This window comes from Symphalangus syndactylus, chromosome 2 (genome assembly GCF_028878055.3).
Source record: "Symphalangus syndactylus isolate Jambi chromosome 2, NHGRI_mSymSyn1-v2.1_pri, whole genome shotgun sequence".
NCBI lineage: Eukaryota > Metazoa > Chordata > Mammalia > Primates > Hylobatidae > Symphalangus > Symphalangus syndactylus.
This window is the reverse complement of record NC_072424.2, coordinates 145,874,302-145,899,549: the sequence shown is the minus strand read 5'-3', so window position 1 is coordinate 145,899,549 and position 25,248 is coordinate 145,874,302. Positions and strand designations below refer to the sequence as shown.

At 47.9% G+C, this 25,248-nt stretch overlaps 1 protein-coding gene across 2 annotated transcripts in view; it reads right to left on the bottom strand.

The window, feature by feature from the left end:
* Positions 1–25,248, bottom strand: part of SMOC2 (SPARC related modular calcium binding 2) — a 217,072-nt gene that overhangs the window by 25,376 nt on the left and 166,448 nt on the right. The gene's annotated exons all lie outside the window — the stretch shown is intronic.

The following is a 25,248-nucleotide window of genomic DNA, read 5'->3' as shown; positions in this document are numbered from 1 at the left end:
TTTCTCCTGAAAAAAATGTTTGGGACATTTCCAACGGACAATGAAATTCTTAGGTAGAACTAAGTCATTCTTAGGAATGACTTTTAACTGTTTACTGTCAAAACAACTGGCCCCCGCAGGTTGCTCTAGCCTCATGAGGACACCAAATATGCAAAACCAGCTGCCCAGGAAGGACTGAAGGTCTCCAGATGTTCAGGCTCAGGCCAGCGTTTTTGTCTCTTTCTTTCCCCACATATGTAGTTTAGGAAATGCTTTCAAGTCAAAAGAGAAACTTTTCTTTCCAAACTCCTAATCTGTTTTTACTTCTAATAGTTTTTTTCTACAACATTCCCTCTTTTGTATCTTTTATGAGAAACTTAAGAAGTCAGTCTTAACAACAAGATCGACTCTCTCTCTGTTTTTAAACCATAAACCTCTAAAAATTCATGTATTGTTAAGAAATAAGCTCCCATGTACTAGTAAGTATTTTGTAGCTCCAATGTCCTTGATTGATTTCAAGTGAGGTTACATTTTACTAAACTCAAAATATTTAGAGCAAGTGTTTTCTGAGCACACTGTGATGTTGCGTTGTTTCCTCAAGGGCCAATCAGCAACGCTACCACCGCAGAGGAGTTAGTCTAGCGTGAGCTCTGGGGTTGGTGCCTGGCTGCCTGGGCCCCTCAGCGTCTGCAGCAGCCCCCGGGAATGCAGCAGCCCCCATGCTTCCTCTCCACGCTTCCCCTTCCCTTATCCAGCTGTCAGTCGGGCTCCCCACCCCCAATGAACCCTACCATGGAAATAGAGCGGCCAATCCTTCTGAGCTGGGAACCACACAGCGACTACCACAACACAACCGCAACACAAGCACAATACAACACCAACACCAAGACCGTGTGCCGATGTCCACGAGGACCCGGAGGGAACAAAGACTGGAGGGCTGACCAGGGATCCATCAGGAGGGAGCAGTGAGTCGCCCAGAGCCTTCAACTACCCAAATGCATGGAGTAATGACCTCCTCAGAAACCCAAACACAAAAGCACATCTATGCCCCCAAACCAAAACAGGTAAAGGTGATGGCAGAGAAAGCCGACACCCGTAGCTCCTCAGAGAGATCTGCCCATGAACCGAGGGCTCCCTCTCAGGAGGCCGTGGCTCCCCCCCATTCTAGCGTCCCAGGGTCACACCAGGGATTCAAACAGGACTGGGAACTGGGCCATTCTGCAGTCTCTGTAATCTTATGATTGAGTTTGTTCTGAAATGAGGGATGCAAGTAGCAGCGAGTCTGAGAAACGCTTTCCTATGCTGACATCCCAGGTACCTGCCTGGCGGACTCCGGTCCACTTGATGATGGAATCGAACGCATTCCAAGTATTTGCCAGAATGTCTTCATTTAAGAACAGTTCCTAATTTTCAATGAAAAGATTGACTTAAGCTACAGTTAGATAGAAGGAATAAGTTCTAATATTCAAAACTATAATAGAAAAATTATAGTTAATACTAATTTATTGTATATTTCAAAACAGCTACAAAAGATCTGGAATGTTCCCAACACGAAGGAAAGATAAATATTGGAGTTGACGGTTACCCCAGATACCCTATCCTACTCAGGTATCAAAATATCACATGCCTCAAAAACATGTACAACGGTCATATTTCAATTAAAACTTTTTAAAAAGCATTTGCCTCCTTGATTTTTCTTTTTCGTAAACTATGGAATGAAAACAAGTTTGCAATAGTAGCCTTGGCAGAATTTGAGCAACAGAAGGTCGGGTCTTACGGAAACAGAAGGTCTGGCTACATTTGAGAAGTAACTTTAAGCAAGGATTTTCTTTACATCTACACGTGCCATCCAGAGCCAAAACGCGGGGTTCCAATGACGATTCAATGAATGAGATGCCAAACTATGGCTGCATCTGAACAAAGCATGGTCAATGCTGACAATTTCAACCTCTGAAACATTGCTAAGATGTCGGAACCAAGCCTGTAGAATCCTATGGTCTGTTTGTTTTAAATTTGTTTTGTTTTTTTTTTTCCACCTAGATTTGTAACGAAGCCAGGTCTACACACAATAGATGCATATGACACAAACACGCAGGAATCATTTTCTCCTCTCAGGGTTCATGCACTACGGATGGGGCAGCTGGGCACTGGAGATTTTCTCCTTTTAAAAGAGCATTTGTTTCCTCCTTACATCAGCTCAGCCCTCTGTCTAACTGAATTCTTTTCTTGGTTTGAATCTCAAATAGAATGAGGAGCGGGAGCACAGCGCTTCTGATTCCACAGTTGTCCTGCGCTAGAGACTCGACTGGATTTCCAGACCCTATACCTGTCAGCAGCCCACCCCAGGCCCCCAGCCCGGGCACCTTCGCAGAGTCTTTTCGGTTAGGAAGGGCTGGGAGCAAGACTCCACTCCGCAGGAATTCCGGCTGTCCCTCCTGATGGGCCTTCCCGGCCTCCTCCTCCCCAGCTGAGCTCCTCTCTGTGCGGGAGCTCTGTGTGCTCTGCCCACCCTCTCGTTGGAAGCATTCCCTCCAGACCCCGCTTCCAGCAGCTGCGCGGCTAAAATCCACCTCCCACCAAGTAGAACTAAAGATAACAGTAAAACAGGGCTGCTTTCCTACCCCGTCACAAGAAACATGAAGGAAGACATGTTTGCTTAGTGTCTAACTTAATGACACTCGCTCTTAAAGTTACGTTCCCAACCTAACAAAATGGAGTTGACTCAGGTTCTCATGGTGTGAAGTAGGTTCTTAGCGGTGAAAACCAAAGTCAAAAGAGTCTGTCTTTACACTTTCTGTTTTTGTAAATAATAATAACAATGTTATTTAAAGAGAGCATTATTTATCTGGGGACTAAAGTCTGTGGTCCAATCAGCTGAACGGCGTTTTATGAACTGTGCCAGGGCAGGGACTGGCTAGGGAGTGTGCAGATGTGCAGGGAGAAGAAATGATTCCTGGGCAGGGAAGGGGCGGGGCAGGGGTGGGGCAGGGAGTGCGCGGATGTGCAGGGAGAGGGAATCCTTCCTGGGCGGGGCTGGGCGGGGCTGGACGGGGCGGGGCAGGGGCACATCTGGCTCCCCGCTCAGCATCCAGCTCCAGCTCAGCATCCATCACGCCCTGGGAAACACACTGACACCTGCGGCCTCCGTAGGCCCAAAGGCAAGGGAAGGGGAGGAAGAGGCTGCTCCTGAATTGCAAGCAGCACAAACAGACAGGAATCCTTCTCTCAGGGTCTCAGGCACTAGTTTTGCAGTTTTGTTTGGAGGAAGCAGTTTTTAAATGGAGGCAAATGTCATGGTCTTTCACAAATTATACCTAACTTAGGAATTGGATGAATCAGTGGACCCTGAAATGTTACAAGCTTGGTGGAGGCCGGCAACAGCCATGTTCCTCGCAAAGGAAATCGCACACATTCGGCAGCTCAGCTGTGTGCTTCTCCAGGATCCTCTAGCAAGTCGACACCCACAAAACTGGGCAGCATTCGTTTCTTAAAAGTATTGTGATAGAATTGCATAAGAAGACGCAACGAGTAGAAAAGCGTATTCCATTAAATGAAACAACCTCCCTGCTGCTCTCACCACGATAAGGTGACGAGCATGCAGGATTTCAGCTGTCCTGTGGACGCCACAACTCACTTCCAGGTCCAGCAAACTGCAGAAACAGTGACGACCTTCCCCAAAAACACAGTCCTGCTCCCCAGAAGGCTGCGGCCACCCTGGCACACAGGCATCATCTGGGTTTATGAATGACCACACCCAGCTTCACACTCCATGGTTTTCATCCACACTTTCTTTTTCAGGCGTGGTTAACATGCTATTGTTTTTATTCCCAACATGCTGGCTTTCAAATTACTCAGCGTTAGACCTTCTGGTCCAAGTACCTCAGTTAGAAAGATCAAGAAAGTGAAAAAATAAACAAACTCCATTTCCTCGTGTCCCTCGCATCAACGTCTGGATTGAGTTGACTTGAGTGGATGCACAGAGAGGACTTGGAAGGAGTGAGGGAGGCGGGAGGAGGGAGGAAAGAGGAGGGAAGAGGGAGGCGGGCAGGAGGGAGGAGGGAGGCGGGAGGAGGGAGGAAAGAGGAGGGAGGAGGGAGGCGGGCAGGAGGGAGGCGGGAGGAGGGAGGAAAGAGGAGGAAGAGGGAGGCGGGCAGGAGGGAGGAGGGAGGAGGGAGGCGGGAGGAGGGAGGAAAGAGGAGGGAGGAGGGAGGAAAGAGGAGGAAGAGGGAGGCGGGCAGGAGGGAGGAGGGAGGCGGGAGGAGGGAGGAAAGAGGAAGGAGGAGGGAGGAAAGAGGAGGAAGAGGGAGGCAGGCAGGAGGGAGGGGGGAAGCGGGAGGAAAGAGGAAGGAAGAGGGAGGCGGGAGGAGGGAGGAAAGAGGAAGAAGAGGGAGGTGGGCAGGAGGGAGGCGGGAGGCATATTCCCCACTGCTGGCCAGGGCCAGGCATGTGTGCCCTCGGGGACAGCTGCATCACCAGCCTCAGCCACCAGCTCTCTTTAGGGTGAGCAGCAAGCAGTTCTCAGGCAGCAGTCACAGCAGGGTGAGCCAATTCCTGATCTCAAGATCACAGTGACAGAGAGATACCTTCGTCTGCAGTAGCCCAGCAGCAGCTTTGACCGCTATCACTTTCTGTCCCTCCAACATTGTGTGTACTACTTCGTGGGGAGTCCCTGTGTGCCTGAAATAACTACAGAGGTTTCTAGCTCTACTGTCTGGTACATGTTTAAATATAGAAGCCTATCCAAAACAACATTATTAAGCATGTGATCAGCTAGTCATGTCACTGACCTCAACACTGGCATCTACAATCAACACATATTATCAGGAAATAAAGTGCATACATTTAGGAGAAGGCTGATTGCAACTGTTCACATCGTACTACATGGCTCCTGATGGGAAGACGCGTCCCTAAGAAACAGGCTCTGAGACATTAGAGTCTGTCTATGTTGTTCTTAGTGCACTGTGCTGGTGTGACCACCTGCACTGAGCACCATGCCACTCAACCTTAACCGAATGCAACTGATAAATGACTCGCAGGAATGAGGACACCTGCATTAGAACCACTGAATCACATACTGGGTTGAAAGCTTTCACGGTAGAAGGCTTTGCAGGAGACAGCAGCTCTGAGTGCAGACGCTTCTCACAGGCTGGAGGCTGTCCTCATCAGTCACACAACAGACCTGCTATTCCTCCTTCATTGCCAGATTTCAATTTTATGTAAAGTTGCCTTCAAATTAGGAGGATATAAATTAATTAGTGAGCAAAATGTTTACTTTTATAAGCTTCCTGGAATGATTTGAAGTGACAGTCCTATAGAAGTCTCACCAAGAAAACTGTTTGTTAAACCAGTAAACTTTTTTTTTTTTTTTTTTTGAGACAGAGTCTTGCTCTGTTGCCCAGGCTGGAGTGCAGTGGCACGATCTCAGCTCACTGCAAGCTCTGTCTCCTGGGTTCAAGCAATTCTCATGCCTCAGCCTCCCAAGTAGCTGGGATTACAGGCACCGCCATCACACCCGGCTAATTTTTGTATTTTTAGTAGAGATGGGATTTCACCATGTTGACCAGGCTAGTCTCAAACTCTTGGCCTCAAGTGATCTACCCACCTTGGCCTCCCAAAATGCTGGGATTACAGGCGTGAGCCACTGCCCCCAGCCCCAGTAAACTTTTGACTCAGCAAGATTTATGCTTTCAAAGCAACCTTTAGACAGATGAACCTAAAATTACTTTCCTCCGAAAATAAAGTGTTTCTTAAACATAAAAGGCTGATTAAAACAGACATGAAATAGAAATGCTGGCAGGGAGGCTTCAGTGGCCCCACGCAGGGCCACGGGACCCCTGAAAGCACTGCCCCCACAGAGTGGAATGATCTGAGGGTTTATTTTTTCCCTATGCTCTTTATTTCCTCATGGGATTTTGCATTAGCACCAGCTTAGTACATGTTAAACCTCCACAGCTAGATGATAAACTGCTTGATGTCAGATGTACGTCTGGTGAATACCCTTTATCCTGCCTTTTAAATTATTTATCACCTAGAGTAGGAACCACAGAGTGTAATAAAATTCTTGATAGATTTTGACCACCCCCATAAAATAGCTCTAAAGTTTGAAATAAGAGAGAACTCGTGAAGCGCTCATGAGGCGTGAGAAGGCCCTTCCTGGGGATCTGTTTATTGACACTTTCAGCAAGGCTGTGCTGTACATCCCGTGGCATCAGGAGTCACTTAAGCATCCTTGAAGACATGCAGGCTGCTAACTCATTGTTTAAATGAGCATCTGAAAATTGGCCTCTGAAAGTAATGTATCCCTTGAGCCAAATATAATATAGCCTATTTTATGAAACCACAATAAAGTCATGTTGAAATAATGCTTAGAAAGTGACTAAAAGCCACACACATTTTTTTAGAGTCAAAGGAAATCAGAAATCAGGCTGAGAGCTCCCAAATGTTTGCTGTCCCTGTATTCACACAGAGAAACAGTGTCTATCATGGCCCATTTCTGTAACTGGAAGGCACTTAAATAACACAGCTTCTCCTATAGGAAACGCTCCAAAATAATTATGTTGCTCAGCTGTCTGCCAAGTTTTGGTCTTGTAGCCTAGCCCTTGGAAAACCAGCTGCACTATGCAAAAGTTTTAGCTCCCATCTCAGTTGCTGGACTTCTCTCTTAGGACCATGAACTTTTAATAGTTCTGAAACGATGTTCTCTGCAGTGAGGGCTGTTTGCGGTGTTCATTACAGACTTGAATTGGGCATGAACTGGTAGGATCCTGAGACCTATGACCCACTCCTAAATCTATTGACCACCTGGGGAGAATATCACCATAAAAAGGTTATAAATATGCTCATTTTAATTACAGTCAACTTTTGATGCACAATTATCGCATGCAATAAGTCCTGTGCCATGCAAAGTTACAGACACAGTCTCATCCAAATCTCACAATAACCCAACAATCTCAGGACTTAGTATCATTCTCTTTTTCCTAATGAATAAACAGAGGCTCAGCCATGAAGTAGCCAGTTCAATGACAGACTACAGGCTCTAGAAATCCCCTAGCCAGACTGCAAAGCCTGTGTGTATTAGTCCGTTCTCATGCTGCTGAATAAAGACATATGCGAGACTGGGTAATTTAAAAAGGAAAGAGGTTGAATGGACTCACAGTTCCCCATGTCTAGGAAAACCTCAGGAAACTTAACATTCATGGCAGAAGGGGAAGCAAACATGTCCTTCTTCACATGGCATCAGGAAGAAGAAGTTCAAAGTGAAGGGGGAATATCCCCTTATAAAACCATCAGATCTCTTGAGAACTCACTCACTATCACGAGAAGAGCAGTGTAGGGGTAAACACCCCCATGATTAAATTATCTCCCACCAGGTCCCTCTCATGACACATGGGGATTATGGGAACTACAATTCAAGATGAGATTTGGGTGGGGACACAGCCAAACCATAGCACTGTGCCATAACCACATACTCTCTCTGTACAAAAACTCAACTTAAACCCAAAATGACAGTGTCTCTGCTCCAAGAACACCCTCCTGCTTTCACACCTTGACCTCTGTTATTTTTTCCCATGCCCTTGGCCCTTCTGTGTCTCCTGCAAGGAGGACTCACTTCTTCTTCTGCCTCAATGACAAGTGGCCAAGCACTGCATTGTGACAGCTTCTGTATTGTTTTTTTGTTTGGGGTAATTCTTAAATTATTGAGTTTTTCATATTTTATTTTCCTCTTTCTTTACAATAGTTCAAATCTTTGTGCACGAGAGCCAAGGGCCTATTTCCTTGCGGCTCCGGAGTCCATGTGGCAAAGCAGGTGTGCAGCAAGCCATGTGCAGGGAGCACTTACTTGTCCCTGCCCTCATCTGGGCTCCCCTCCCGCACATCTTGGACCATCTATAGGGCTCTGGGGATTTGTCCACTGAAATTAAGAAATGGAGAAATGCAGATCAGGACCTCTCGGGGGCGGGGCATGTCTGATACAGTTTCTGAAGTTTTCAAATAGCAAAACATTTCACATGTATATATTCCTCAAGGTTTAAATGATTATCTGAATACAGCAAATTTTCCAAAGTTTATTTTGCAGATTATCCACCTCCCTACTCATTCCTGGCAGAAGACACAGAGGAGGAAAGTGAAGTCATCTCAGCCCTACATCCTCAAACAGCAGTGCAGACTGGGTTTACCTGGTTTCTCATCAACACTTGACAGAGAGTGAACTCCTGTGGCTTGAAGCTGGAGAGACAGCTGGGGCTCCTGGGAGCTGATCCAAGGACCCCTCAGGAAGGGGGAAGCCGCTCTGCACCTGCAGACCTGAAAGGAATGGGTGGGACCTGCAAGGCTTCCCCAGGAGCCACCATCTCTGAATAGAGGTCAGCAGATTCGCATCTGGTTCAATAGCTTTAGGGAAAAGGCATCAAAAGGACGGCCTGATGACAGTCTCTGGGAGCTTCTGAGGACGAGCCACAGATTTCTGTCCTTAGCCTGCTCCTTTTCCAAAACCAGTTACAATGTCATGGATGAAAAAGGACATTAACCATCTGTATATCAAACAGAAATAGCATAAACACAAGGATAGCTTATAATAGGCTGGATAGCAAAATTTCAAAACATCATAGCTCAAAATTATGGTGGCTGCAACATTGAGCCAACACCTATAATATGAACTATAATGAAGCCAAAGTCATGCACCTGGGTTGTGTACATACTGGAGGTGCAGTGTTTTCAACAATCAGGTAATCACTGATTTGAAACTATTCAGTAAAAAACAGATGCTTAGATAATTTCATCAACTCTCCAGAGTGAAAGAACTTCCTTTGATAAGGGGAGTGTGATTATTTTCATACATGGTTTCTGGTTTTGTACTTTTAAAGGCAATTATCTCACAAAAATTTGTCAAAGATAGCAAAGTTGTTGACTTTTGGCATGGCTACATTCTGATGACTTGTTCTATGATTGTGTATGGCCAAAAGTGTTTGGAAAGTGATCTAATTAAAGACGCTCCCGCTGTTGAGATGGATGGTTAATATGAATGTCACTTCTGATGTTCCTGAGTTAGGCCATTAAATATTAACCAACTCAATCAACCATTAATCAACCAGGTGACCAAAAACCTCCTGTCATTGAAAAAATTTCCGATGAAGATGTTTGTAAGATTTGGGAATTATTATGCACTTTTATATTCACAAAGCATCAGGTCTGGAAATGCTAAGCGAGGGGAACGGAGCTCACGCGTGATGACCGTGACAGGCCTGGATCTTTAGGAGTTGCATGTGGAATGCAGGGTCCACTCGGACCCCTGGTTGAGCAGCCCTGTCCTCCTCCAGATCATCATCGTCATGAGCCTGGTATGGAAGGCTGAGCTTTCAGCCACTCTGTGCAGGAAATGAACCCTTCACTCTGCTCTTCAGGGAGAATTCCTGAAGAAAGACCTCATGCACCTTCTCATCTGGACCCATAATCAAAGGCTGTAATGGGAAACTCCATCCTCCTTAGAAAACATGTAACACGAGGAGGAAATATGAAAACACAACCAACCAGAAACAAGTGCACCAAACCTGTTTCTGCATTCCTTCAAGATGAGGAGGAAATACGAAAACACAACCAACCAGAAACAAGCTCACCAAACCAATGTCTGCAATCCTTCAAGAAAAGCTTTTCCGAAGCACATACCATTAGTTTTATTAGTTGCCAATCCTTAAGTTTTCAGGTCTGCAGCGCAGCCCATGTTACCCTCCTAGGAACATCATCTATTCTCCACCTACTCACATCTTTCTCATTGTTAACAAATTAGTTCAAAGCCCGTTTTCTGTGGAACACTCATTGCCTAGTCCTGCAGAGCCGAACCTTTCCCGTCCTCTAAGTTTCTCGCACCCAGTGTGTACCTATTTCAAACCCAGCACACTGCCAAATGCTTCGAGGGGTCATCTCTGGTGCTCTAAGGCCTGACTTTTGTGGGACAGGCTTTTGTTGTTGAGTTTAGGGAATCAAACCAAGCTAAGAGGGCCTGTCTTCTTTCTACCTCACACATCTTTAACAAGAAGTGGCCACGGAGGGAGAGCATTGGTGTGGCACCGAGTTGGAGATGAACGAGACGCTGCAACCATCTCGAGGTTTCTTCAGATGCCCCACGACAGGACCGGCAGCCCCAGAACCCTGAGAAACGAGGGTTCCCCTGAAGAATGGGGCAGGAGCTCACAGCACAGTGGTGCTTCCCCAGGACGGCCTCTACCAAGTCACCCACCCCAGTGTTTCAAGCAAAAGAACAAGCTTTGAAAGGGAGCATAAGTAAGACGGCAAAAGGATTTACCAAGTCAGCTTCATAAACACCAGAAATGCTTACACTTCAGCGGAGCTTTAAAAACATAGTATTCTATTAAATTGAGGACTAGGGATGGGAACTCTGCATGGAGAGAGCTCTGGGACCAGCTTCCCCACGCACATTCATCTGTTCACAGAGTCAGCTGCCCACTCAGCCACACATCTGCTTAATTAAAGGCCTGAACAGTCCATTTCATTCCTTGATGACTCTCGGCTTCCCCAGGCTGTACTTGAGGAGGGTGCTTTTAAACAGAAAAGGTGATACCTAGCTACGGGGATTCCTTCTTGTGGAAACTCTGGACAAATGATTTGTAGTCAGTAATCCCAGCTGGATTAAAATTTCCCAGATGACAAGAGACCACCTGAATTAAATCCCTGGGGTCCAGAGCCCAGGCAGCCTGGCACCCAATCAGCCTGTCCTGCGGTGACAGGTGCCCTGCCCAGGACCCTGAGCCTTTGACAGCCAGCGGCACTGGGAGAGCAGCAGGCCCGTCGGAAGAGGTTGATGAATGGGGTTTCTGGGGGACCGCCCTATCTCGATCCCTTCCCATGTGGGAAGAATCAAAAGACAGCACTGGGGGCATTTGGGGGCGACGAGGACCTGTCAGAGACCCTGAAGCCAAGGCTTGTGCCGTGCAGCTTGAGTGAGGGGACAACAGTGTGGTGGCTCCTTCTGGAGGACCTGTGGTGTCACCCATGGTGTGCACAAAACTCCAAGAACAGCAAAGGCAGGAGCACAGCTGTTCCAGCGACTGCGGAGCCTCCTCTCAGAGCTTGAGGCAGCAAGCAGGGCTGGCAAGAGCAAGTTCTCCCCAGAGAAGGGAGCTGCAAAGAGGCCAGGAGACCCCCTCGCCTGCCTGCCAGCCAACGTGGAGGGTGGAGCCCCTGCACAGCCCGTGTCCTGGGCCCCCGCCCTTCCCTCTCAGGGACCGGACTGCCTCCCACCCACGCCTCCGTGACCGGCCCAAGGTTGGAAACTGTGTGTTCCGAGAAGAGTGGTCTCTACAGCAGTGAACGGCCTGGATAAAGGTCATTCTCCGGCGGGGCACCACGCTCAAAAGCAGGGCCAAGGGACTGAAGGAAAGGCCTTCGGAGGCGGCCGTCTACGGAGAGCAGGTAATGCCTTCAGCGCAGTCCCACCTACTGTACTACGCACAGTTTAGCAATCTTGCAGCAGGCCCTCCAGAATCCCTGTTAAATAGGCAGACGAGAGTGAGACGTGGGGACTTAGGAGAAGGAATTGGTCAAATAAAAGTATAATTTATGTTGGATACATGCTGCTCGTTTCGCATTTTCCAATTTAGACTATTTCTCCAAATTACATACTCCCGTTTCCTAATGTGGAAGCTGTGTTTAGTATCTACTACAGTGTCCAGAGACCTGGCCCACAGACTTTTAAACAGACTGTCACAAACCGTCACTGAAACAGCAAACAGAAATCCAGTTCCATTTTGGAACGAAGTGTTTCACTTAAAGCTCGGTGTTTACTTATATTTTTCCAGGTGATATTAATTTATGGCAGCAAGCTGTTCTCCAGCCCTCGGTTTTTATTTGGGAGGTAGCCACACAGAGGACAACGGCATGTTACTGTTTTGTTTCCAAGAACGTGTATGTCTCGACGAGGCCCTTTGTTTTGTCAAGCTAAAATATCAACAGAAAGAGAGGCTCTCTGAAGTGTGTGTTTATCCAGGAATGAACAAAGAATTGCAACCCCAGAATCCGTGAGCCATGGCAAACCTAGGGGGCCACAGGGAGGCCGAGGAAGGCAAGGGCTTGTGGTGTGAGGAAGGTGGTTGTGAAACACGCCTCCTCGACAAGGATGGATGGCAAGAGTGGCGTTAGTCCAGGGTTCAACGGGCAGTCGCTGGCTGATGTCCACACAGAAGGCTTCTCCGTGGGAGCCTGCAGTGCCTTTGTACAAGGCTGTGGTTTTCCCCACTGGTGTGTGTGAGGGCCCCTCCTGTGGGCCTTTCTCCTCCGCTTAGCTGGGCTTGGCATAAGTGACTCCATTTGAATTCTGACAATTTTCAGTTTCCAGTGGAGGCACAGTTTGAAAGGACCTCTTGCACGTGCCCTCATGGCTGAGCAGTACAGTCCACCCCTGTGCAGGCTGATTACAACCACATCTCAGGGCACAGTGGCTCCTACTGTATACTGAGTTCTTGCTGCCTGTCCCTGAGATGAGGACCACAGGCTCAGAGCTAAAGGCTATTTTGAATCTACCAGTGACATATATCACTCCATTGACTGGAAGTTTATAATTGATTTCTTGTTTGAATTGGATCACATTGAGCAACTACCAGAGTCACTGGATTTTGTAGTTTTCAGTTGTTTTCTCATTAAGGGACACATCATTTTTCTTCCTGACATCCTGACCACAGAGAGTAATACAGACAAGAAGAAGAGGGAAATCTAATAAAAATTAAAACTCAGCATGAAGCAAGCAATCAGGAGATAAAATACCAATTCCTGATACTAAAACAAGAGAGAAATCTTTCCTGTGCCTCTGACATAACAGCTAACAGTGCACTCACCTAAATCTCAACAAACAAAATCACACTTCTCAAAGGGCAATTTTTAGAAGGTGCTTCAATCGCCCGCCTTTGGCATAACCCTGCAGTCGGTGGAATCAGTCTTATGAGAGGAGAAATGGGTGTCTACATTACACTCAGCTCATGGCTAACCCGAAGTCAACATGCTGGCCTATCAGGAGCTGGGGGTATGTTTCATGGTAATTTTCTAGACATATTTTTCTTGGGCTAGATTTTTACAAATATCTAGCTCCTCCAAGGCTATGGGGCCTGGAGTGTATCTCTTCTCTGAAGCTGGTTAAATGAGAAGCTCCTTGTCTTGAGAATCACATAAACTAAGATGCCTATACTCAAACACAGCAGGTAGAAGAATGACCCTCCCGGCAGGTCCAGGCCAACCCAGGCCCACCCAGGCCAACCCAGGCAACAGAGAACTGGGCTGTCAGGGCCCTGGATCTCTATCACCACATTTTTAGCCTACAAACAATTCAAGCATGTGTAGCTCAACATCTCCTTCAGCCGTTACCTAAAATTCTGGTAAAGACCCCTGAAATCTGAGTGATGCCACTTCCTGGCACACTCTCCAAGATACACAGGCCGTTAAACACAGCCCTAGGTAACAGAACGCGTTAAGTTGCCACGCACTTTTGCTAAATGTTTGGCTTTAGAGTGACTGATCTACAGCCCCTCCTTTGGGTGATAATCAGAGGGTAGGGCCCATTGCCTTTTGTGGCCCACAGTGACGCAGAGGAGACGCAGGCTGCAGCAGAATGTGGAGTGTCGCAGCCAACACAGACAGAACCCCAGTGCCTCAGGCCTGTCTGCGGAATCGCCATGGCCAGATGTTCCTATTAACTGCATCGATTCTGATTTCTTCATAAAACGTAGAGAAAAATGCAGCTGTCTCCACTTCTCTGGACGACCTCAAGTAATCTGAGCTGTGCCTGCAGAAATCTCACACACATCGTCAATTATTCCTGACGAGGAGAAACAGAGGCTGGCATCAGAATTCAGATTTTTCTACCTTCTTTCCTCACACCCCAAGCCAGTGTGGCGAAGGCTTTGCTGCTGCATAGGGAGTGGAAATGGGGGCGCGGACTTGAGTCTGTGCGAGGAGTGAGACAGGTCTGTCTCGCATAACCTAAAAGTAAAAAGAATTCCTCCACAATGTAGATTGTCTCTTCCTAAGCAGTGTAAGGAACTTGCCTCTTTCATGTGGCAAGACCTCTGCTTCATGTTGGGGCTACTTGAATAATTTCTCCAGTGACTGAGGAAACAGGTGCTGGCCTCTTAGCTTTCCTAGTAAGACAGCTCTCGTCTTAACCATTGCCTTGCTCACTGCAGAATAGGGCAGCCAGACCAAGACTTTCACTCTGGTGTCCAACAAGGCTCCCGCCAGGCAATTAAATGCGTAACCATGGAATTCGCTTCCTCCTCCGAGGCCCCTCGCCTCTAGGCTGAGAAAGCCCAGAGCTGGTCTGTTTGTTTTCTCTGGGCCCACAGGCCGGCCTTCCTGGCTGAGCGGTGGAGCTGGAGCGGCTGCCCTGCCCTTGCAAAGGGAAGAAGCAGGTCTGGGTGCTTTCATTTGCTCCTGGGGCCCAGGGCTCACACAGACACAAGCGCTTGGCTTGGCTGTGTATACGCCCTCAAAGAATCGTAAAGAAAAATTAGGCTTTCTGAGAGCAAGTGCACAAAACGTGGCAGAAGACTGAGGCCTAGGTGTTTGCTCCCTGGATTTGAGCCTATGCTATTTAGTTTTAATAAAGAAAGAACAAGTGAGAAAGAAAACCACCAAAAGCAAATGCTACGATAAAAAGAAACTCGAATCTCAAGAACGCCATGACGGGCATTTGAGCTGACCTTCAGGCCACACTGGGCGAGTCCTGAACCTCTCCGGGCCTCTCCTTCAGAGCGAGGAGCTGGACCGGGTGCTCTCTGCTCACAACCTGCTCCGGCGTTCCCACATCGAAGGTGCTGTCTGCCTTGGGCCTGAAACCCCAGCAGGCTCCAGGAAGGGGACTCCGCAGCGCTACGATCCAGCGTCTTTCTTCCTGAGGGGCAGATCCTAAGCTGCATCTTCAGTGCCTGAGCTGATTTGGGTCTTCACGGTGAGGGTGACCCACGTGCCCCACCAGCCCTAGTGCTTTCCTACTGCCGGAGCGCCAGGCATCTCGTGACCTCGGGAAGCAAACGCGAAGCAGGAGGCCCTGGGAGGAAGGGTGGGGGCAGCGCTTCACAGTGTCCAGGGGGCGGGGGCGGGGCCCACATCATTGCATTCATTGTGGGAATTTGAGCCCCATTCCAATTTGACCCAGATGGTGCTGGTGGTGGTGGTGGTGGTGGTGGTGGTGGTGTGCGTGTCTGTGTGTGTGCATGTGTTTGTGTGTCTGTGTCTATCTGTGTGCGTCTGTGTGTGAGGATCTGTGTGTCTGTGTACATATGTGTATGTATCTGTGTGTGTCTGTGTGTTTCTGTGAATGTCTGTCTGTATCTGTGTGTCTGTGTTTCTGTATGTCAATGTGTGTCTGTGTGCACGTGTCTGTGAGTGTGTGTGAATCTGTATTGTTGTCTGTGTCTATGTGTCTGTCTGTGCACATCTGTATCTATGTGTATCTGTGTGTGTCTGTGTTTCTGTATGTCAGTGTGTGCATGTGTCTGTGTCTGTGTGTGAATTTGTACTGTTGTCTGTGTGTGTGTCTGTGTCTCTCTGTGTGTCTGTGCACATCTGTGTCTGTGTATCTGTGTGTGTGTTTCTGTATGTCAGTGTGTGTATGTGTCTGTGTCTGTATGTGAATCTGTACTGTTGTCTGTGTGTGTCCGTGTCTCTGTGTCTGTGCACATCTGTGCCTATGTGTATCTGTGTGTGTGTGTTTCTGTATGTCAGTGTGTGTGTGCATGTGTCTGTGTCTATGTGTGAATTTGTATTGTTGTCATCTGTGTCTGTGTGTCTTTGTGCTCCATTACATGAGAGGACAACTTCATAACAATTCTCTTCTAGTTCCTTCAATAATAGACTGCAGAAGGTACTCCACATAGGCCTGCCTTTCAACGAGTGCTTCATTGTACAGAATGTTTCTCTAGCGAGCTTCGTCTAAATATGTGCGTGTTCACATGCAGCTCAGATTAGCTTCCACGTGGGTTAGATAGGTCACCACAGCACTGAGTGAAACTAAGTTACAGAGGGTGGCGTCTTTAATATCAATCCACTAATCTATGAACAAATCAGTAACACTTCCTCACAGCACTGTCATGAGTCGTCAATGAACTCATATAGGGAAAGCACCTAGGCTGACACCATCTAAGTTCCCAATAAATATTTGCCATTTTGACTGTTGTGGTGGTGGTTGTTGACTCTGCTACTGCCTCCATTTGGTCCTAAGAACGGACCTGTGGGAAGCCGGGGGCTTCTGTGCATCCGTGCAGCCACTCAGGTCAGCACCCCTGAGCTGCAGGAGCCTCCTCCGTGGCGATGCCCCGCCCAGCCGCCAGGCTCTGTGACCTCGAGCAGGTGAGCGTGCCTCTCTCCCTCTTCCCTTCCTCTGCCATCCCCACAGCCACCGCACAGACAGCCCAGGCGTCGGCATGCATCAGCCACTCTGGCTGCCCCAGTCTTGTGCATCTCTGAATCATTGTCCAGGAGGCTGTCGAAGTGATTTTTTTGGGGCGATAGGGGGTCTCTATGTTGCCCAGACTAGATGGGAACTCCCAGGCTCAAGCAATCCTTCCGCCCAGCATCTCAGCTTCCTGAGTCGCTGGGATTACAGGCATGAGCCACTGCACCCAGATGATTTATTAAAAATAAAAAAATAATTATTGGCCAGGTGTGGTGGCTCATGCCTGTAATCCCGGCACTTTGGGAGGCCAAGGTGGGTGGATCATTTGAGGTCAGGAGTTCAAGACCAGCCTAGCCAACATGGTGAAACCCTGTTTCTACTAAAAAAAAAAAAAAAAAAAAAATTAGCCAGGCGGGGTGGTGTGTAGTCCTAGTTACTCGGAGGCTGAGGCAGGAGAATCGCTTGAACCCGGGAAGGTTGCAGTGAGACAAGATCACGTCACTGAACTCCAGCCTGGGTCACAGAGCAAGACTCTGTCTCAAAATAATAATAATTATCCATGTCTCAGCCAAAACCCTTGCAGGATATGGTCCAAATGCCTTAGTGGGCCTGACTGGAATCCCGGCAGCCCTCCAGCCTGCTCTGTCCTTTTAGAGTATTGCATGTTGACCTTGGTTTGCTGACTCAATCTCTACTAACTTCTTGGGCTTCCTATATTTAGAGCATTTCTATAGAAATACCCTGGACAGTAGAGCACGAAGAGAATTAAACAGATCATCTCACTTACTTACATTTATGTAGAAGCAGAGCTAACTCACTGTCCAGATGGACGAGCTATGGAGGTCAGAAACTCCCCTACCCAGAGGGGCTTCCAGAAAAGACGCCACTGCATGCCCTTCCCAGTGTGCACTAAGGCTGGCTGCTCGGAAGCTCAATCCCACGCTCAGCCTGGGTGCATCTGGCTTTCTACAGATTGTCCTCTCCATGGAGAAATGTGGGCGTGGTGTCGGTCTCCGAGAGTGGCCTTGCACGTCCTCTACCTTGTCCCTTCTATGGACGCCAGGCACCAGGACAAATGCAGTAAAGCATTTTGTACCTCAGCTTCCCCCTTGTGAAGGAGGCTCTCTGTGGAAGAGTGGATTAGAGAAGTGGCATCTCAGGGTGGAAAGGGCTTGGAAGTAGTGGTGGGAAGACAAGACAGGCAGCCCTGCTCTTGTCACTCTCTTGACACGGCAACAGTCTCACCTCTGCTGAGTTAGTTAAGTGGTCAGGAAGAAACCAAGCACACGTGGACTCTAGGGCTGCCTGTTGGGAAATGGTATGTGCAAGAAAAGCCAGGGCTCTAAACAATAAAGAGTAATGTCAACACACAACATGCCGTGGCGAGAACAAAGGGGAGGCTTGTGGGGCACCAGGAGAGGCACAGGCCTATCTTTGTCTTTTTTTTTTTTTAATGTAAAGGAGTTTAATTGAACAATGAACAATTCATTAATCAGGCAGCCTCCCAAGCCAGAATAGGCTCTGATACTCCTGCACAGCCACATGGTGGAAGAAGATTCATTTTGTTCCATTCTTTGCTTCAAAAAGATTTATCCACTAGAGGCCAGGTGCAGTGGCTCACACCTGTAATCCCAGCACTTCGGGAGGCTGAGGCAGGTTGATCATGAGGTCAGGAGATCGAGACCATCCTGGCTCACATGGTGAAACCCCGTCTCTACTAAAAATACAAAAAAATTTGCCAGGCATGGTGGCAGGTGCCTGTAGTCCCAGCTACTCAGGAGGCTGAGGCAGAAGAATGGTGTGAACCCAGGTGGCGGAGCTTGCAGTGAGCCGAGATCATGCCACTGCACTCCAGCCTGGGCGACAGAGTGAGACTCCATCTCAAGAAAAAAAAAAAAAAGAGTTATCCATTAGAGAAATTCCAAAGACAACAATGCTATTCTGCTGCATTTGAATAAACAATTTTACCCCTGTGTAAGGCAATGAGTGGTGATATGGTTTGGCTCTGTGTCCCCACCCAGATCTCACCTTGAATTGTAATCCCCATAATCTACACATGTCAAGGGTAGGACCAGGTGGAGGTGACTGGACCATGGGAGTGGTTTCCCGCATGCTGTTCTCCAGATAGCGGGTGAGTCCGCATGAGATCTGATGGTTTTATAAACATCTGGCACTTCCCCTTCTCTCTCCTGCTGCCATGTGAAGAAGGACATGTTTGTTTTCTCTTCTGCCATGATTGTAAGTTTCCTGAGGCCTCCCCAGCCATGTGGAACTGTGAGTCAATTAAGCCTCTTACCTTTATAAATTACCCCATCTTTGGGTAATTCTTCATAGTAGCATGAAAACAAACTAGTACAAGTGGGTTACTATTTAACAGAGCAAAATTGTAAATAAAACATGGACTTCAACTACATTTTTAAAGAGCATATCAAAGAATGCTCCAAAAAGTAGCATTTCATGGCAGATAATGTGTGTTCCTTAGGAGACTTTTTAAAATCAGAAATCTGACACTGGGATCTAATACTATTCTCCTCTGGAAATAAGGGGATTATACATTTCAAGTAAGTTGATTACATCAGGAAAAGTATAGAGAAAAGATGCATAAATAGGACCCAAACTCAAAACACTAAAGTGTGTCTGCTGAAATTTACACTTGAACAATTTATCTCAGGAATTTGTCAAAGCGAATTAACAACTAATAGGCAGTCCATTTATCCTTCTCTGTCAGAGAGGGAAACCTCTGACGTTTCTGAAAGATCATCCTTAATTTGACAAGTCAGAAGAGAACTAAGAAAAAAAGTAAATCATGCTGTCTGAGAAAACATCCTAGGGGTTTCCATAGCCTGTGGTTATTCATCACAAGCCAGGTTTTGAGAAGTTTTCTACCTTGGTTGGTCATCCAGGGTGTCCAAGTAGTTTGACACGTGGCTTATGCATCAGGGCACTGCAGCCTTAGTCTGTCCAATTAAATTCTGAAGGAATTATCAGGAAGAACATAACTCAATTGCTCCTATCAGCTGGACTATTTCTATTAGTCTCGCCTTTATTCTAGAAGTAATAACTGCAGTGCTCTGGCCAATTTCCAACCTGGATAATTGGATTTTCCCTGTCTTGATCCCCCTTGGAATTAATTTCTCCTGCAGAAATGATTTCTCACGTTCACTCCTCGCTCTGCACAGTGTCAGTGCTGCCCATGCTGTCTGTGGTTCCCCGACTCAAAGGGCGCTATCTGGGGTGAGGGTGAAATGTTCTTGACATTGGCACAAGTCTGGAAAAGAGTTTACAAGAATTCTACCATAATATTTTTAGACATAGGGAAAATTTTCCTATATATCAGTCTCCATTTTCCCAATATTTCAAACTGAAATAAGGTGACTTTCTTGTTCAAGAGCACTCATCCCAGGGTCATAGACCTGCAATCCTCACAGCCAGGTCTCAGCTCCAGAGTACAGGAGCTGGATCTCTATTGGCTCGCATCTCCCAGAACATTGGCAGGCACCGCCTATGCAACAGGCATGTAATAAATATTTGCTCGCAAAATTAGGAAAGAAAGGGATTTGTAATTCTCATGAGAAGGTAAAGCAGAGAAGCCACCATGCAGTCTTAGTATTCTGCCAGCTTTGGGTTTAAAGACATAGGGGAATCAGGAAGATAAGCGTTTCCAAGTGAAAACAATAAACACGACTCAGTGAAGAGATGAAATACAAATAGCTAAAGAATGCTGAAGGCATCTGAATTGCTTGGTTTGGTGGAAGGGAGAGACCACAGGCAAATATTACACGCAGGTAGAGCTGCGTGTTTCATGCCTGAGCAACCTGGTGCAGGGGATCTGAAGACCTGAAGGTGGTGACCGCCAACCTCAGGGAGCACAGAGCCCGTGTGTCAGGAACCTTGAGAGCGAGCTGGACAACGGCCTGCAGGAGCACAGTGACCACGACTGGTACGTAGAGTAAAAGGGCCACAAGACACAGAGCATGTAAACTGAAGCTGGGCTTTCTAACCATGGCAGGCACTGGCTACACAAGGGACAGCTGGCCGTGGAGACCTTCCGACTCCAGGCAGCGTCCCCTCTGTCCGGACTGGCCTCCCTGTGGTCTCACCTGAAGCGCACAGCCTCTGAGAAAGAAGGGCGCTTTCAGGAGTGCCACGGTGGTTTCCTGCCTGAGTCAGCGGCAAACAGGAAGTAAGTGAGACTTGCATTATAGGAGGTTTTAATTTGATTATGGCAGAGCCTCAATGAATTCAGAAGAGATAGGAGGGAAGTCTAAACTAATCACTGTAGGCCAGTTAAAAGCATACTTGTTATTTTTAAGTGTATACCGTACTTGGAAGGCTTTTAAAGTAGTTAATCATTTAGGATAAACTGCTTTAATAGAGTTAGGAATTATTTGCAATAGAATAACAATTGTTTAGAAATTAATTTAATATATTTGATAGTGTTTGGAGACCAGTTTGTTCTCAAGTTATTTAAACTGTCTCTGAAATATTGCTTACACTATTAATTTGTCTGGCAGATGCCTTTCTCATGATGAATGTAAATCTAAACTTTATTCCATCTCTCTTCTGCATAATCATAACTTTCAAAGTAACGCAGGCCAAACTGGCCAGAGCTGACTGTCCTGTTGTCGTTCAGAATTCTCCCTGCTGTCTTTGGGAATTGTTTAAATGGCATTTTATCTTTAAAAATCTGGCTTTAAAGGAAACCATAAATGAACACAAGCCACGTCGCTTCTAAAATAACTCAACAATGTGCTGTTGCAGTCACCGGCGCTGCTCAGAACTCACGTTCTCTGATCCATGCTGAGGGTCATTTTGTGTCAGGTCCTAGGTCATCTAACACTTGGTTCTCTGATATTCTAGCAAATTCCTGGATATTTTAAGATTAAGATATTTATTGTCCTATTATATTGTAAAAACAAATAAAATGAAGCCCATAAATTTCAGAAATTGGTTCCTAGTTTAGCGGAGTCTGTGGAGTAGTGGCTGAAGGGCACGCCAGCCTTCCTGCCATCGCTGTCTCTCCCAGACCAGATGCCCGTGTGCCTGCTGTGTCGAGAGCCCACAGTCGCCGCAGGAGACGATGGCACCTTCCCCATCGCCTAAGCCGGGCTACTGACGTCCTGAGCGCACCGTCTTCCTGTCTGTATCTGTGGGGACATTCCCAGCCCTTTCATCGTCATTCCCTGGCCCTGTCTTAACTCTTTTACCACCTCTCCTCCACTCTCCTCTTAATGCCACTACCCGCCTCTCCTCCACTCTCCTCTTAATGCCACTACCCGCCTCTCCTCCACTCTCCTCTTAATGCCACTATGCTGGCTCTTTGCCATTGGATGCCCAATGAATTGCAAGCTGTGTGTTGTTACTAATCATGATCAGCTTGTTTATAGGGCCCAGTGCAAAATGGAGCATGGGGGCCTCGCGTTTAAAAATTAATTATTTCATAATGGTGATAGCACAGCAATAAAGCGAGGGTCCTGTTGGAGCACTGGGCCCTGGGGTGATGGTCCAGGCCACTCCCATGCAGCCAGCCTTGAGGCTAATAACACGCCATAGGACAGATCCGTTTTCTTGGATGGGAAATAAATGGGTGGATTAAAAATCTCAGATTATTTTATCCCTGGCAGACCCCATAAACCTGGCAATCCATGTCAGCATGCCTCTCAGGGAAATGACCTGTGTCCTGTGTGCTGGAGGCGTGGCCCCTCAGTGAGGTGCTGGACGCAACCCCCGCCTGTCCAAGCAGGCCATCTAATCAGGCGAGACACAGTCCCATGCATGGCGGAGAGAAGAAAACAGAAAATGCACTGGGGTCAGGCCAGGAGGGGCCCCATTGGTCACAACAAGCAGATCACATTTAATCTGGAGCAAGGAGACCCTGACAATGGGAAGCAACACAGGCCAGACCTGGGGTTTCCAGACACCTCCTCTCGCTGCATGCATGGGGATCAGAATCTACTTACAGTCTATTTGGAAACTCACCAGGAGGAAGCAGCGGGGCAGCCAGCGAGATGCAAGAGAGCTTGGAGCGGAGACAGGACTTGTCCAAGCGGATGTGAGTGCGGCACAAGAGCGGAGTGCCCCTGGCCCATCAGAGCCCTAAACTTTTGCTTGAAAGGTCGTGGGAGAAACCATGGCTCCAGCTTCCTGCCCCATCTTCAGAGTCCACAAATGCAGTGCCCTGGGCCCCTGGGAGACCCGTCCTTGTGTGTGAGAAAAGCTCCTGCTCAGCCATGTGGGTGAGAAACAGCCACCCCGCTCGGTTATTCACACCCAGACGTCGAAGTATCAATTAATAAACAGAAAAAGCACCCAGCACCCTCCCGTACATAATTAGACATTTGTTAGTCTTTCCTCTACATGTTGAGGAAAATAAAACGCCTTTATTTAATTTCTCTTTTCCTGTTCTTGTTTTTTTTTGAGAATGATGAATTCCCACATTCCCCCAAGCCTTCTCCAATGTCTCCTCACTCTCAAACATGAAGACAAAATATCAGCTAAAGGAAATATTGTAATAAAATCCCATTGAGAATTCTGCTGGCCTTGCTGCAAGAGTAGCCATATCACTCCTTCTTAGTTCTCATCTTTCCTGTGCCCTCTGCAGGGTGCATCCTGTCCACTTTTTTTCCCAGGAGAAAAGGCAAGTGCTGAGTGAAAGGCTCGCTTCACCTGCGTCCCCTGCACCTGCTCAGGCTCCCTCAGCTGCTGGAGGAACTCCCTGCAACACCCCTGCGATGCAGAGGCATCTCAGGATGCTCCGCAGACACCGGTTCTTGAAAACCACCTTTTCCCAACTGCTTGACTCCTCGGCACCCCTTGTCCCTGCTGTGCCTGTCTTATGAAGCCTCTGGGATGGCAATTATACGTGTGATTTTTTCTGAGTTTTTATTTGCAGCAGTCTTTTCTCAATAAAACCGATTTAATGGTCCATTTCACTGTTACGCTTCCTAAAAACCGCAATTTTCTTCAAGAGTGTTACTAATCTTACTCATCTGCAAATTTCATATTTAGACATGAAACTTAGTGGTCAAAAAATAAAATAATGTAGATTCAGCTCTGTCTTCCAAGTGGTGCCGCGTGGAACGGTCTCTTGCCGTATCTGGAACTCCCCACCCGTACCCATGAGGCTGAGTTGACGTTCTTTAGGTATCACGCCACCAGACAGCTCTCAAAAGCAGAATGCCAGGTTACAAATCCTCTCTCACAGACAGCCTCGCACCCCAGCCTCCTCAACACCCAGTCCTCGTCCCAGCCTCATGGGTCACAGAGCGTCTGAGCCTGTGTCCTGAGCAGCTGGTTCTGGCGTGAGCCTGTATGGACACAGAGTGCAGATAGCTCACCAAGCTACCCACATCCCCAGGATTCCAGTATTATGTTTCTGAAGCCTGAAGCTTTGTTCCCAGCTCAGCTAAAATTTACAAGACTCGTGTCTGTAAATTCAGTCTTTGATCTGACAGCAGGGATCATAGAAGTTGACATTTTTAGTGGGCAGAATACTGACACCTCGTGTCACCTTTGTGAGGCTCTCAAAAGCCGCCAAGCGAGGTCCTGGCTGGCTCCTGTCTGCTTTGTAGAAAAGGTAAACACCGAGGTCCTTACATGTCACATGATGCCTGGCGGGAAAGTGTTGCTCCTGGTCTAATTATCTTTTGGAAAATGTCCTAAGCTCCACTTAGGGTGAGGTAAGGATCATTTTATCCTCTCTCAGAAAACCATAATTAATCTTGAAAAAAAATTAGAATAGTGCTAAAATCGTGTTTGAAAAATCCAGGGGCTGTCTCTAAGGTTTCTACATGAGTCAAAGACTATAATTATGCCAGTAATTGCTTGGGGTGCCACGAAAAAAGATGCTCCTGGCTATAGATGTGAACAGACCCTGTGCTGGCTGTAGGTGTGAAGAGACCCTGTGCTGGCTGTAGGTGTGAAGAGGTCCTGTGCTGGCTGTAGGTGTGAAGAGGCCCCCTGTGCTGGCTGTAGGTGTGAAGAGGCCCCCTGTGCTGGCTGTAGGTGTGAAGAGGCCCCCTGTGCTGGCTGTAGATGTGAAGAGGTCCTGTGCTGGCTGTAGGTGTGAAGAGGCCCCCTGTGCTGGCTGTAGGTGTGAAGAGGCCCCCTGTGCTGGCTGTAGGTGTGAAGAGGCCCCCTGTGCTGGCTGTAGGTGTGAAGAGGCCCCCTGTGCTGGCTGTAGGTGTGAAGAGGCCCCCTGTGCTGGCTGTAGGTGTGAAGAGGTCCTGTGCTGGCTGTAGGTGTGAAGAAGCCCCCTGTGCTGGCTGTAGATGTGAAGAGGCCCCCTGTGCTGGCTGTAGGTGTGAAGAGGCCCCCTGTGCTGGCTGTAGGTGTGAAGAGGTCCTGTGCTGGCTGTAGATGTGAAGAAGCCCCCTGTGCTGGCTGTAGATGTGAAGAGGCCCCCTGTGCTGGCTGTAGGTGTGAAGAGGCCCTGTGCCATGCCCTTTAGGGAGAGGCCTTGACCATTCATGAAGTCTGCTGGGTCCACAGAGCTTCCAGAGACACTTGGGTGAGAGGCTGTTAGACCAAAATAAAGACCATTTCCTAGACTGTGTGCCAGGTGGAGGAGCTCTGGAGACCCAGGAGAGGACCCTGGCTTGGGGGACAGGGCAGTAACAGAGGGGCCATGCCCAGGCTCCCCGAGGGCCTCCTCATGCCACCCCCTCTGTCCTCACGCTGGTGCCATTGCTGAACCACCAACACCAGGATACCCACAGAAAGACAGTGCTGTTTTCACCTGAGCTGGTGGAGGAAGGAACGGCTCCCAGGATGTCAGACATCCCCTGCACCTTCCTGAGCCCCAGGGCCCAGCTCCTGTGCTGCCTTCGGGGTGGCCTGGACCACAGTGCCTGAGAGTGAGATCAGACTGCACG